Here is a 16,210-nt window from a genome sequence, read left to right on the forward strand (position 1 = left end):
TTGAGACTCATGGTTCTACTCAAATGATCATTACAAAAGTTTCTCATGAATGGTGAATTCTGACCCATTTTCTATTAATAAGAAAAGCGATAAAAATAAGGGAAGCACGTGAATTGTGACCTCACATTAGAGCTGAGTTCCACGTGGGGGGAGGAATAGATGACAACACTTGGAGTGTTACAAACTTCCTCCCCACATCCACACTGCTATGTCAGGAGTCTCCACCCAACATTTCTCTAACATGTCCCTGCACATCTACACTCCTGACTAATGAGCCATCAACAGGGATTGTACTCAGTGCTCTGCTCTGGAGTGTCATACCCAGGACATTCACGCTGGCTGCATCACAGTATTGAGACTGGATTATTATATCCTCCAGTAATGTGGATTTTATACTGAAGCGTCCCTGTCTTCTGAATGCTACACTGGTAAGTAATGCTCCGCTGCCTATGTGGGGTGGAATGTGCCCAGCTGGGTCTGTTCACACAGATGGTCTCCTATGTGGAGACAATGCCGCCTTCATCAGTAAAATTGCTGACTGTACCTTCATATTGTATAATTTGGGGGGGATCTGTGGTACGGTTTATTTGGGAACTGCACAAACGTTACTCTGATGTATGCTCCGAGCAGTCCTATAAGATATGTGGGGAATCTAAAGTTCAGTATAGCCCTGAGGGTTATCTGATTGCTCCGAATGCAAAACAGGTTTTTCGATAGTTGGAAATTTTAGGGATTTGTTATATACGGTATATGATATTGAGCAACTTAAAGCCACTTTTCACGTGGTCAGTATTTGTAAGCCAAAACCAATAATTGTAATGATTGCTCAGACAGAAATATTCAAAATATTTGCTATATAAAGCGAAGCTTCAGACAATATGCACATACTCGGTCACCTTTTTGCAGATAATTGTAGAAGCATGTACAGGGCCAGCGATTAAAGATCCTCTTCAGGTTTGACCACTTTCGAATGGTCAGTATTTGGTCAGTATTCTTCATCTTCATCAGTCTTTGCAAGCCAAATCTTTCAGTTATACTTTTTCTCTCCAGGTTCCACTCCTGGTTTCGTCTCACAAATACAAATTCAAAATCCTTTACCGTGTGAAAGTGGCCTAAGTTTGATTAGTAGTAGCTCCCTCACTTTTGTTTTACAGCATTTGGTGTGCTTTTGCTGAATACGTTGGTGCTATAAAAATAACTGTGTTTTGTTTTTGACAAGTAGAAGGCTAGCATGCACGTTATGGTTCTCCACTTTTTGAGAAACTACAACTCCCAGCTGCTGTAATGTTTAAGTAGGTGCTAGAGATTAAGCACAAACATTAGTTGCTGGTGTGGGGGTTAAATTATCGGCAATGGATATTGGATGACATTTTTTTTTCATGGGGAACATTACTCAGAGCAAGTAATACGCATACTTTTTTGATATAGTGGCTCAGTTTAGTAGACATGCAAATTGTTTCAACTGATTTATAACTTGGTTCATGGGTAATCCTTATCTGGGGGATTGGCAGCAAAAATATGTGGATGGTTATGTATCAGGGATAATGATAAGATATCGGCTACAAAGGATAACTTAACTAATCTACTTTGAATTACTTGTTATAACTAGTGATGAGCGAACTTGTGCTTCAAGATCGGCGAACATGGTTCGGGTTATCTAAGAATTCCGTTATGGATTTCGCTGCCACAGACCATAACCTATGGTCCGTGATAGTGGAATCCATAACAGAATTTTTAGATAACCCAAACCTTGTACGTCGAACTTGAAACACAAGTTCGTTCATCACTAGTTCTAAGGGTTACTGTATTATGGAGTCCCTACTCTACCTGTATGGTGGCAAATGGACTCCCTGCTGTCCTGTAATACGGAGCTTTAGCCACTCAGTGTGCCTCAGTAAGATGATTCTTCCCTAGAAGCAGTGCTTATTAGTTATTAGAAATGTGGGGCATCCAGTATGAGATTATATTAGAAATATATTGCTGCAGCAAAGTCAAAGCTGACATCGTGCTATTCAATCCACAGGCATCAGGTCATCATTTATTTGGTCTTTCAGGCTTCGGGCCAGTGTACTGGTTTGAAAAGTGAAAGGAATGGCTGTTCCTGTTACATATTGATGAAGCCATTTACAGAAGTGAGTCACCTGGTAGTAAACGGCTAAAAATAATACATTATTCTGCTAAATCTAAAGTAGAAAGTTTTTTTTTTTTTTTTATTCCCCCGGAAGGACAATTCATTTCTAAGGATAGCCGCACATCTGCAGCGGGCTGTTCTGGCAGAGAATGCTGGGAATTGGCTGGAAAAAAACACTCCGTACAGTGATTTTTGTCTGGACGTTTCTTGGCATATTTGCCATGTAGTGGCCGGATCTCTGCCAGACTCCATTATAGTCAGTGGGGTCCAGTGGGCAGGTGGCAGTATCCGGCTATGCTGCCGATGTGAAACTAGCCTAATTCACTACTTAGGCTCCATTCACACGTCCGCAAATGGGTTCGCATTCGTTCCGCAATATTGCTGACCCATTAATTTTCTATGGGGACGGAATGGATGCGGACAGCACACAGTGTGCTGTCCGCATCTGCATTTGCGGAGCGCAGTCCCGATCTTCAGGTCTGCAGCTCTGCAAAAGATAGAATAGGCATTTCTATAGGGGTGCCGGGCAGGTGTGTTGCGGATCTGCAATTTGCGGGTCCCCAACACACCACGGACATGTGAATGGAGCCTTATGATCATCTGATGGAGGGATCACTAATCCCTCCTATTTATAGTATCATAGCTGGATGGTTCTGTTCACATCATGTTAAGAGCCTATGTTACAGGCATATACTCGCCACATATATATCGGATGGAAGGAGGTGATTAGGGATGAGCGAATCGACTTCGGATGAAACATCCAAAGTCGATTTGCATAAAACTTCGTTCTAATACTGTACGGAGCAGGAGCTCCGTACAGTATTAGAATGTATTGGCTCAGATGAGCCGAAGTTATTGCTTCGAACTCTGTACCACTTGGAACCAAATCCGAGTTCGGGAAATGTTTTTTTACAGTACAAATTAATTAATTCGCGAGACTTCGCTAAGCAATAACTTCGGCTCATCGGAACCAATATATTCTAATACTGTATGGAGCTCCTGCTCCGTACAGTATTAGAACGAAGTTTTATGCGAATCAACTTTGGATGTTTCATCCGAAGTCGATTCGCTCATCCCTAGTGGCGATATATCACACTACATAGTCATATAGTGGGATAAGTTTTTTTATTAGACCCCCATTCTAACAAAAAAATATATATGTTTTACTGCGTACCTCTTTATGGAATAATGTAGTCTACTATGTTATTCTATACCCCCAGAAAAGGTATACTGAAGTATACCGGTCCAACGCAGTGGGTGAAAAAAAGCCACATGGATATATTTGGTGTAGGCTCCTAACAGGATGTGAACAGAGCCTATATCCTACATGGTCTTCATGGTCTGGAAGGACTGGTTATCAGTAAAAAACAATCAGTGATCCCGCACATCCCCTCCACCTAACCACCACCAAATGTGACTGCTGCTATAGAGATCTCTGCTAACTATGGTCATGATCTTCACATTGGGAGACTTATAGCTATATAGATATTCTACGAGGACTGGAAGGAATGGTTAGCAGAATGAATATCGATTCCTCCCACTATATATAGTTATCCATCTGGAAAGTTCTTCATTACAGATAGCATCATTCACAAAACTGTATTAACTTCATAGAAAATCATCAGTAAATTACCTTACCTGTCATGTTAAAATGTATTGATTAGATGGCGGACCCGACTATCACTACAGGTCCTGCCAAGTATCTGGATAGTTTTGTAGATACAGGGACATGGGTATTTATTCTGTAATACAAAGTCACAGATCTGTTCTACCCTTGTCACAACTAGAGATGAGCGAAGTTATGAAAAATTTGATTTGGCTGCTTCTCCAATTTTCACAGAGAAATTCAATTTGTGACAAATTCCTTCGTACGTAGTGGGCGCAATGATGGGGAACGGCTATCATGCCGTCTCCCATCATTGTACCCCACAGATGCCACGTTCATCGCCAATCACTGCATCTGAGGCTACAATTTAGGTCTTTTAGGGGTTCACTAATCACAAGGACACAAAACCATGTGGTAAGACCGTCCATCTGCAAACGTTTGCCTGTTAGATGAATTGGTGCAGAATGTGCAGTAGCAGACCATGGTTCTTCATTGCTGAAAGTAGGCCAATTGCAGAAAAGCATGGGAAAAATGAGCAGGGTGACACATTATGAGCTTCAACTGTCAGATTATGCTCTTTAGTGTTCAGGGTGGTGACACCCGGGTGTTTATCTTGCAGACGCTTCCAGTCAGGCCATTGCTGACAGAAGTAAAGAGGGACTGCTCCCAGGGCCTTGGTTCTTAAGCTTTGGTTGCATTATGATTATATCAGTCTAATGACCTGTTAATGGTTGCGGCCTGCATGTCTGTGAATTCCAGTATTCTGCATTATAGTCAGTGCTAAAATTGCTTTATATAGTGGCTTGTGCACACAGGCCTTGTGAGGTTTCTTGCTCGTCACTATGTTCCTTGGACATTGATATATTGCTGGCAAGTCGCACAACTCCTGTGAAATAGACGAAAGAAAGAAATGGTGACTGCGTTTGGCTTTTGTCCACTTACTTCTTTATTATATGCAAATCAGCCAGCAGGCAATAAATACAGTAATTATCCCATTATTGTTTTGCTAATTTCCCCTTAAGTTGTGCATAGCAGACACATCCTCCCTTCATGGTTTGCTTCAATTGTATGTATGGTTTGTTCTTTCTATATCCTCTGCCATAGGGCCTTTTTACACTGGCTGACTGTTGGCAGCACATCTCCACATGTAAACAGGGGATGTGCTGCACACAGTGGTACTAACAATCATTCGTCCAGCAGTTTGCATTGGTTCATTGGTCCTTTAGATGAGATTGTCGATCAGCACTCATTCTGAGCTGTTTAGGCTAATGTAAAAGGACCTGTAAACTAAAGGCCCTCATGCCCATTATTGTCAGCCTGCTAGAGTCAGCTGACGATTTTCAGGGTATCGGGAGTTCCCAACTCTTCCTTGACATGATGGGGGAATTGAGAGAGATAGTTGTATGAGAACAATGCTTGGAAACGTTTGCACATCGATTGCAGGGCCAATCTACTCTCATCATATGACTTTTGAGTTGGACTGCTGTCTTTTTCCTTCCTTTTGCAATGGAAATTATGTATAACTATGATCACTTGTGATTTCTATTGACTTCTATGAGATGCATCTGTTGCACAATCATTATGACTGAAGATCATTGAGTTGCAACATACTGTGTTCTACTTTTTATGTGATTTTTGATAGAATTTGACAGTCCAAACTGTGTCTGTTTGCAAGGCAGAAGTCCTCTTTATTGTTTTCCATCCATAAATCTGTATAGGTCAGGGGTGCACAACCTGTGGCCCTCTATACCATTTTGTGCAGATTTCAACTATCATGTATGTCTTGTGGCTGCTCACGTGTATCTTTCATGTATTGTCCCATTAGATGGGAGTATAAAAGTGTAACTAGACACTTATGATATATACCATAAATACAATATGTTAGTTGGTAATACCCTTTTAAGTTTTATTTTCGGCCCTCGGAATTGGTTTAGTCTGACAATGTGGCCCTCAATCAGAAAAGGTTGTGCAACCCTGGTATAGGTCTTCAAAAGAACCCTATTTATGAGGTATAAATGAGTATGTCTCATATTTAAGGGCTCTTGTTTTACCTTCATTATCTAATTAGGATTTATTTCTGAATGTACCAATAGTGTTTTGTTGGCAGAAGATACAATGTTATTCAGATTTTTTCCTTTGCAATTAGCAATAGGAAACTCTAGGATCATACTAGTACTGTATATGCCTATTGGATCAGATCCCATGTCATTGGCATGGGTGGCTACTTTATTTACAAAGGTGTCCTTTGTATTCAGTGTTCTTTGAGTGTGGCCACTGAATATACCTTGAAACACTGAACGCTCAATGTGTTATTTGAGAACATAAATAGAGTTGAAACTGTTGCCTTTGGCCATGTAAACAGCAACTGTCTGCTTGTAATCTGTGAAAAAACCTTGGAGGTTAATCTTCATTGGGGGATGGAGAACATCAATATGCTGATCACGCTCATTGGTTTCCTGAATACCAATTGTGCACATTTCTATACAAGCTTCTATATACCGTAGTGGATATTTTCCTACTGAATAGTAATCAAGAGCTATCTAACAACTTGTTAATGTACATGGCTGAATTACAAGCATGTATGAGTAGTCTAATTTATATAAAGGTATTAGTGTTGAGCGAATCAAAGTCAAACGAATTGACTTTGATCCGAATTTCATGAAAAATTTGATTCGCTACGAAGCTGAATTTCCTTGCGCTTCTCTTCGTAGTAATGAATCTATTTTTCCTTAAATGATAGTAAAAAAAAACAAATACCATATTCACCTTATCCATTTGCTCGTGAAGAGGCCAACATGGCCATCTTGATTGAAGAATCCTCATGAAGCCTTGCGTGCAGTGATGTGTGACGTCGCCACACTGGCCGGGCGTAGTGACGTCATCAGTGATCATTACATCACTGTGTGAGATTTCGTGGGTTTCTTCAATCAAGATGGCCGCAATGGCCTCACCATGAGCAAATGGAGAAGGTATGCATTTTTATTTATAACCCTGAAAGGCCTCAATTTTAATGTCAGATGCCACGATCAGCGATGAACGAGGCATCTGCGGAACTCAATGATGGGGAGTGGCACGATCGCCGTTCCCAGTCATTGCGCCTGCTATAGACAATGGGATTCGTGACAAAGTAATTCATAACAAATTTAATTTCTTAGTAAAATTCTGCGAAGCAGCCAAATCGAATTCTTGATAACTTTGCTCATCTCTAATCACAACCTTCAAGACAAGCAAGAAATGCCTAATTTTCAACTGATTCAACTGAACTACAGGATTTGTATTATGTATTGCCATGATATGCTTTCAAATGTTAGAACCATCCTTGAATTCTATGGTTGCACCTTTTAAACCAGTCCAGCTTCCAGCCTATACAATACCCATAGTGCCAGATGTAGTCAGTTTACCTTCTTAGACGTTTCCTCTAGTCATGGAGGGGCACCATCTTAGGTGACATACTTCATCTCATGGATGGTTCACCTTGGGTATTAATAAATAGCACTGATACATTAATTCATAATACTTGTGTAATGCAAGGCACCAACAAACAGACCCGTGATGAAAGCAAAAAGGTGTTTATTCACCAGAAACATAAACGTCCAGGACACTTGCTGGTAACAAGGAATAATAACAAAAAACCAGGCAAGGAGATTCCAGGAATAGTCCCAACCAGTGCTGAATGATGCTGTGCACTTGGCAGTCGAGTCACTCCAGATCTTGGGTCCGCTGTAGGACAAAGTTCCTGGCAGTCTTCAGTCACTAGGAGTTGTGACCTATACCTGGTTGAGGGAAAATAACAGTGGGCACTGATCACCCTGAGAGACCTCCTTTTAAATGCCTGCTGACCAATCCCAGGGTGCCAAGTGTCCACTACCATAGGTGAACAAATTGCCCTGCACCTGAGTACAAGGCCTAAGGCAATCACAAGTTGATTAACCCATGGCTGGCTCCCTAATCCACTTTGCTCTTGTGAGTCAGTATAATATGCGCCACTGGTCGACGAAGTGCATAAGAAGCGCGTACTCGCGACCGTGTATCCCTTTGCGAACCTGCCCTCGTGCGTACGCACGGACGCATGATTGACTCAGCGCGAGTATGCGAGCGCGTGGACCCAGATGCGGAAACGGAAGTCGCAGGAGACACCAGAGACAACCCTGGCCGCGGCGTCTTGTCACTCGCCTGGCCACTCTGTCCCCGGGACTCCGACGGTCCTCCCCTCCGATGTCCACGCGAACGCATCTCCGCACTGGCTCGCAAAGGGGTCAGCGCTGGTGCATCAGAGACACGCATAACCTGTCCCGCAACTCCACGAGGACCCCTCTTGGTTCCCCTGGAGTGCAAAGCAGGTGAGGATCTTACAACTTGCTGTTAGTTTGCAGAACATATATGCTGTTTTATGGCAGTCTGTATCTGCAAAGAAATACAGACTACCATAAATTGCTATGATCTTCATAAGAGCGATACACACAGCCATAAATTGGACACTTCCAGGATATTAGCAAATTCCTGTATACGTGATTCACGGCTATACAAGTGTGGGTTCACCAAAGGTAAAAGGATAATCATTTTGCCTTTCAACATCTTCCTTTTCATTTGACTATTATGTGTTATTAGACACATAAAGTTTCTTTAATCCTTACTAAATGCATGCATGGTGTGTTTATTATAGTAGGTGTGTGTTCACTATTTATCTCTGTATAAGGATTTATAAGATGAGCAGCCGGGTAAAGGCTGCAGGCACTTTGAGGGATTTTGGTGTGACGTAGAGAACAAAGTCCCATTAGACAATAGTCTATGTCATAGATATCTTTTGTTGCGTAAAATAAACTAAAAGCCATAAATGCTTACATCTCTAGCGTTAATAATAAGGTTCATTAGATGTCAACCAGATAGCCTGGACCAAAGCTGGAGATTCTTCCTGTTATGATCACACAACAAATACAAATTGTAGAAATCGTGCAATTAACCCCATAAGGAGTCATTGCAATCCACTGTACACTACTGGCAGAAAGGATACTCCAGGAGCCAGAAGGCTCGTCTGATGTGCCCAGCGCTTATTTGTCAAACAGCTAGGTCTGCGAATAGATGTGTACTTTACAACCTAAGTAACTATATATAAATAGGATTACATTTCTAAATATTCCAAAGGGGATGCTTTCCTCCATGGGTTTTATGTTATTGAAGCCACCTCACACTGAAGTGAATAGGACTGAGCTGCAATATCAGATACAGACCATGGACAAGAGTAGCACTTTTTCTCGAAGAAGGCAGCCATCTTTTTCTAAATGGCTACTTTATAAGAATATACCCTAAATGACCATACAGTCCATGCTGTGCCACAATTATAAGACGCTGTTAAGAAGATCCTGACTTCCCATTCAAGGACTATGTAAGCAGAGCATTGTCATAGCCATCCCATCCTTGGTAAGATAAATGGTGACCACTTTCTTAGCTGCCCACTGCTACCTTCTCTTCTGCCCAGACACTGGATGGTACCAGTGCCTGTGCAGAAGAGGATGCCGATGTGGAATGCAGTCACAGTAGTGCCGCCATGTTGCTTTCCATGGACAGGTAGCGCTGTTTACATTGCCCATGGATAGGCAGCCAAGGGCCTTCTTAACAGAAGTTAAGGTGAGCTAAAGGCATTCTGTGAGGTTAATGTGGCACAGCATCGACTGTATAGACATTTAGCGTATATTGGGAGACACAGCCTCTAGGAGCCAACAATGGATTTAAACTTGCTTTCTCTGATCCAATCTCCATGACACATTTGAGGGTGGTTTCTATTTATCTACAGCATGAGTAAATTATAGGTTGTAGATCTCCACTGTATTGAATGGCAATGGGAAAACCTTGAGGCAGATAACCAACTGCAATAAAATATATATTTAACAGTATAAAATAATATTATATAAATGGAAAAGTCTACATAAAACTTGTGTGTTTGCATACAAATTCTAAAGCTGGCCATCCTTTACAAATAACCTAAAGGTCACCAATTTCAGAAGGAATCTGCCAAAGAACTAATGTGTATGGGGGCTTCGTGACTGTCCCCCTACAGAACATGTCTATGCCCACACTCATCTAAACTGGTTGAAAAAAAAAAAACAGGTGACAAGGTGATCATTTTATTACAACCTGTCACCTATTGGCTTTAATGGAACTGTCCGAATTAGATGTCTTAAATAGGTATACTGTCTGGTAGGGCTGATCCCGCTGATTAAAATGATACCTGTCTTGTAAATATCAGTTCTGGCATTCTTGAGAAGAGAATACTTTTATCTGAGGGCTTCAGTGCACTGAGGGATGTGGCTAGCACTGGAAAGCTGAAGAGCAATGAGGAGCTAGGCCCCACCCCTCAGTGCACTGAAGCCTTCAGATGCATAAAGAATAAAAGTCACGTTTCTCAGGAATGCTGCAACTGATTTTCACAAGAAATGTATCATTTTAATCAGCAGGATCAGCCCTACAAGGCGGTATGACTGGTTTAGTATGGTTGATCCTGATGACAGATGCTCTTTAATATGACTGTATATATTACATAAAAGTCATCATCCTATATCTGTGAAGGTTTTTTCCCAAAAAAGAACTGTAGGAGAAAGGGGGAGTTCAACATGCCCAACTCGTTGTTTCTTCACTACATAAGCCACTAGTAGAGGTCGCATGAAAAAGTTTATTATTGACTCTACACTGAAATTAAAAGGATCGTCCCATTAAGACAACTTATCCCCTTTAATGGTACAGTGGTAATGCATGCACGGGCTTTTGTTCTTGTGATCGGCGGGGTTCTGACTGCTGGGATAGGGTATAAGTTGTCTTAATGAGACAACCTCTTTAATTGACACTCAGCCAAGTATGCCTGTTTATAATGGAGTCCAATGAAGCTGTCGGCTGAATGCTCCTTTAGTGTATACTATGCATACTTTTTACAGAGTTATAAAATCTTTAGATTCACACACAAGACAAAAAAACTTTTGACTTCATAATGTACTGATTGCATGTTTTCACACTAGTTTTTGTACACGGTAGCAATTTTGATGGGTCGGGCCTATAATTATGAGTGGGTGTGAAACTTCTACTACAATGGATTCTTCCACAGTGACCAGACCTGATATACTAGGCAATGATAACTGAGTCATTTAAGTCAATAGTCACGTTTTCTAGCACATAATATTGTGATCAACTGTATGGAGACTTAGGCCGAATGCACACAGAACCGCGGCCTGGATTCCTGCTGAGTGCAGGAGCGCACGGCGTCATGGGTTGCTATGACGCCGTGCGCTCCCTGCTGCCGCCACAGTACAGTAATACACTTGTATGATCTATACCAGTGTCTTACTGTAGTGCAGCGGCAGCAGGGAGCGCACGGCGTCATAGCAACCCATGACGCCGTGCGCTCCTGCACTCAGCAGGAATCCAGGCCGCGGTTCCACGGACCGCTCACGGCCGTAAACAACGGCCATGTGCATTCAGCCTAAGGCCCCATGCACACGGCCGTTGTTCACGGCCGTGTGCGGGCCGTGGAACCGCGGCCTGGATCCCTTCCTGAGAGCAGGAGCGCACGGCGTCACTGGTTGCTATGACGCCGTGCGCTCCCTGCTGCCGGCACAGAACAGTAATACACTGGTACGATCTATACCAGTGTATTACTGTACTGTGCCGGCAGCAGGGGGCGCACGGCGTCCTAGCAACCAGTGACGCCGTGCGCTCCAGCTCACAGGAAGGGATCCAGGCCGCGGTTCCACGGCCCGCACACGGCCGTGAACAACGGCCGTGTGCATGGGGCCTAAGGCTGCTTTCACACAGTCAGTGTTTGATCAGTGATTACCATCAGTCATTGTGAGCCAAAACCAGGTCCAGGTAACAAAACAAAGAACAGGTGAGGATCTTTACATTATACCTTACCTCTGTGTAGGCTTCACTCTTGGTTTTGGCTCATAATCACTGGTGGATAACACTGACCAAACACTGACCAAACATTGGCTGTGTGAAAGTGGAGAAGTTGATCATACTAACCAATGAAATAGTACATGCAGATTGCACTATATTTTCATGAGACCCATTGTAGAATTGTTTAAACACAATCTGCAAATTGAAAGCTTTTAGATAAGAAACTCTAATATTAAGACTAGGAAATGTTGGTGGGAAGTGAGAGAAGAGGGTTCTTTTCTCGTGTACTTTAGGGTCTGGCCCTTACAGTAAAAGACATCCAGCTATTTTTAGGAATAAATTAAATAAAATACATGGATCTATAATTTTAGTTTATGCCATTATAGACCGCTATTCCATAATCTATAGAAACGGCAGAAATGATATGGTCTTTTCTCATAAGTTAAACTATTCATGGTGACAACCTCGAATGGTTGCTATCACGGTGTCCATTGAAGTTATTATCCAGGTTTTATTCAGACACAGAATAACATACAAATCTGCATTGTTGTGCAGAGTTACGGTCATCCAACTCCTTGTTTTCTCCGTTTTTTTTTTTTTTTTGTGGCTAGCACACTGACCTATTTATTGCTATGGGAACTGGCACACATCCATATTTTTTGGAGATCCATGTGGCCGTTCTGCAAATTATAGAACATGTCCTATTCTCGCCTCCATTGTGGATGAGAAGTCGGTTCTATTGATGGGAAACTAAAGCATTCGGAGTGCAAATTGATGGCATGTGTATTTTGTGGATCCATGGTTTGTGGACCAAAATATGGAAACCGTTTCTTGTAATCCCATTAACAAAGGTCACTGCAAGTTTAGAGTTGTGCTGGGCACGAATATTCAAATCGTGAATTTTAATCGTGAATATTGCCATTTCGAGAATTTGCAAAGATTTATAATATAGTGCTATATATTCATATTTGCGAATATTTTAGATTTTTTTTAAATCTGAACCCATGATCCCTCCCTGCTTCTTGCTTGTGGGCCAATGAGAAGGCTGCAATATCCCTATCAACCAATAGGAAAGTTGCCTACCCCTTACTATATAAGAACCTCCCCAGCAGCCATTTTCTGTAGTTTTATGAAGTTCTTAGAGAGACAGTAGTGTCATTGCTGTGCTCTGTGCTTTACTGTGTCATTACATTAGATAGTTAGTATATGTGTATATATGTGTATATATATATATATATATATATGTGTGTGTATATATATGTGTATGTATGTGTATATATATATATATATATATATATATATATATATATATATATATATATATATATATATTACAGATAGTTAGTAGGAGATAGTCGGTGTAGGTTAGATCGTGATATAGTGTAGCTGATCCAGTGCAGGGTGTTAGGTTCTGCTGTCCATACATACATGCTACAGACATAGTGCTGTGCTGTCACAAGTTCACAACAATACTTAGTGCACCAATCACTAATATGTAATCAGACCTGCTAAAATGTGAAGTTGCACGTATTGTGTAAAAATATGCGCGTTATTAATTGCCGATTTGTAATGTTCTGCCGTGCCAACCATTTTCCCCAGCCTCAGGAAACTTCTAGCAGCTTGAAAAATGTAGCAAAAGTGACCCACGCCTGTATTGCGAGCGCAATATGCGCATATTACATTGCCGATTTTCGCAATCAAGAAAATAATCGCAAATTCTCAAATGCGCAAATATATGATGAATATTCGCCCAAATATTTGTGAAATATCGCGAATTTGAATATTGCTCCTGGCGCTCATCACTAGTTTAGAGCCACAATTTTCAAGCAAGTTGGAGGACACCGTGCTAGAAGAGGTCGTGGAAGGGCTCCAGGAGGTGGTGGACAAGTGAGACCCCCTCTCTCAATGCCAAAAGCTGCAGAAAAGCCAGCATTTGGCTTTTTATCCCGTCTTCGATAAACACATCTGCCTGCTAACTTTTGTCTCGTTCTGACAAGCCCAGGATCCAGATAGTACTTTTGCTATTTAGGTTGCCCAGGTATTCAACTTTTCGATGCTGTAGGTCAGTTTGATCATTTCAGAGCAGCAATGTTGCACGGCACAGATGATGTACACTCTTCCATTTGTGATTAATGAGGTCTGGTTTACCCATTTGCGGAGAGAATGCATGTTCTGACGGACTAGCTCACTGTCTATCTTCACTTCTTCAAATTTCTTGGTCACACTAACTAGCTTTGGTATTTATAGTGATCCTAGTGACTTGCTTTTTCTGTTTTCAGCTGCTGATCCAATTCCTAGGCAGCTCTTTTGTAATCCAAGATGGCCACACGGCTTCTTAGACTACCTGATCCATACTGTATCAGTAGTCAGACACTTCCTGCTGGGCCAGCCCTACTCTTGGATTGCTCTTTTGAGCAGTACTGGCCAATCCAAGGCAACAGTATTCATCAGGTGGTATGAGGTGTATTGCAGCCATCTAGGATGGAAGAAGAGGAGCCTAGGAATTGGCAGATCTGGAGCTAAAATGACGAAAAGGTAAATGGTTCTGTTCATTCCTGAGGTAATGTGATATTTTTTTACTCAAGGGTCACTTTAACAAACTCAATGCTAGCTTTACAATCAAAATATTTCTTCACTAAGACTATTGTGTGACTCCACTGTTGTGGTTTCTTATGTACAGTATTATCCTATTTCCTTCAAGTGAAATTTGATGGAGCTATGTAGCCTATATAGCTCAAAGAATTTACAAGCCTGAAAGGCCATGTGCTGTTTTAGCACAGATACTCTAATGTACTGAGTGTTATAAATTGTGTTTCAAGCTTATGGTGTCTTTGCAGGATGGTGACACCAGCTAATTATTTACTGACTACTTCTTTTCATCAGCTTCAAAGCATATACCCAATGTCCTTGAGGCTGACAATTGTTTTACGTAAGTCATTGCAGTCTCCTGAAACAAAAGGGGCTTAGTGGGGTGCTGAAAGGCGACATGACAACTGTAAGATCCAAGGAAGTGAAGTATGTCGTCACAAGCAAGGGTTGCATGATGAGTTTATAACACATTATCACTTTTTTATTGCTTGTGAAAGCATGGTCTGCTAGACAACAATGTGTTTTTGGGGTTAAGCAACTGATTTGCTTAACATAACATGTTGATTCTTGGCTGTTTTAAATGGGTTTTACATGATTACGAAACATGACTTAATTCTTCCAGAAACAATGTGGTGTTGCAAATTAAGAGCTGTTTGCAGAAGAAAGCAGCAATTTTTCTCTATTCCTATTCCTCTAAGTCTACATTTGACAATAGTCATGCCTAAGGATCATTGCGGGTGATCTTGCTAAAGTTAAATGATAGACTTGTGCCATAAGACAACACTACTTGAACTAACTAACTAACTGAACTAAGGGGCAAAATAATAGCCAGTAGGTATGCCATAAATGTCTAAAATGGGAATACCCCTTTGAGAGAAACTGTTGCCAGAGGTGTCTGACTTCCAGTGGCCACTACACATTAGAGACATGTTGTCTGATCCTGCCGAATTTGGTGGTACTGATTATCCCCCAATGGCAGATGTTGAAGGACAGAAGGATTTGGGTGTTTGATTTCAACATGACCGGCCCTTTTTGTTTTCAGGAGATAAATCTCCTCCAGAAGTGTCTGGCAGCAGTTTGCTCCACTCTCCCTATTGAGTACGCATACACTTTCAGCAGAGTCAAGCAAGTATCTGTATGGGGATCAGGGGAAGTGGCTGTGGGCAACCGCTATCTAATTAGCTTAAATTCCATCTTTCCATTGATATACCATGCACTTTGGTTGAGCATATATGTTTACGGTGCAGAGAAATAGCTGTGGACCCCCAGCAACCTCATGTGAAAGGCAAAAACCAATGATGACCGATCCTGTTACGTCATTTATGATGATAGAACTAATGAAAAACCGTAGAAATTAATAGAATGAAACTGATTAATTTATTATTTTTTTAAACAAAAGAGATTTTTCTCTACTATTTGTAATTTGGTGTAAATGGATGACTATACTGATACAAGAATTGAGTGTTTTTCTTGGCATTCTAGTGCACAGATTGAAAGCTTTGGCACTTCAGATGGCATTGCTACATGGTTATTTATTTCATTGTATTCAGCTTCTAATGGAATGTGTCACCTAACTGTTAAATGTTACGACATGCTTCAGGCTGTGGATTCCTAATCCATAGGCAAAGTATATCTATGCCTTTATCTTCCACTTTAAGATCCCCACTTACATGAAACAGAGGTATCGTTTTAGAATTATGTAAAATATAACTTGTCTGCCCCTATAGGTAACACATGTGGCATATGCCCATAGAGAGTTCTGGATGTACCCTATGCACAGAGCTGCCTATATAGACAAGCAACTAAAAAAACGAATAATTCCCACAATGACTAGTCATTCTTAGCATTATTATTATTTAGTATTAAATGGCGCTGTACATATGAAAAAGGGTGCAATAAGCATGCACAAGACAAGTTACAAACTGGTACAGAGGGAGAGAGGGCCCTGCCCACGAGGCTTACAAACTACAAGCACTATTCATGAGCACCCTTTTTATTAA

At 41.4% G+C, this 16,210-nt stretch overlaps 1 protein-coding gene across 2 annotated transcripts in view; it reads left to right on the plus strand.

The window, feature by feature from the left end:
- The first annotated feature begins 216 nt into the window (after positions 1–216).
- DENND2C (DENN domain containing 2C) overlaps positions 217–16,210 on the plus strand; it is a 47,869-nt gene continuing 31,875 nt past the window's right edge. The window contains exon 1 of one of the 2 annotated variants that reach the window (XM_044288506.1): positions 217–428. The gene's annotated coding sequence lies outside the window, so the exon portion shown is untranslated. The remainder of the gene's footprint in view (positions 429–16,210) is intronic. The other variant, XM_044288505.1, reaches the window with a different exon arrangement.

The sequence above is a fragment of the Bufo gargarizans genome, chromosome 3 (genome assembly GCF_014858855.1).
Source record: "Bufo gargarizans isolate SCDJY-AF-19 chromosome 3, ASM1485885v1, whole genome shotgun sequence".
NCBI lineage: Eukaryota > Metazoa > Chordata > Amphibia > Anura > Bufonidae > Bufo > Bufo gargarizans.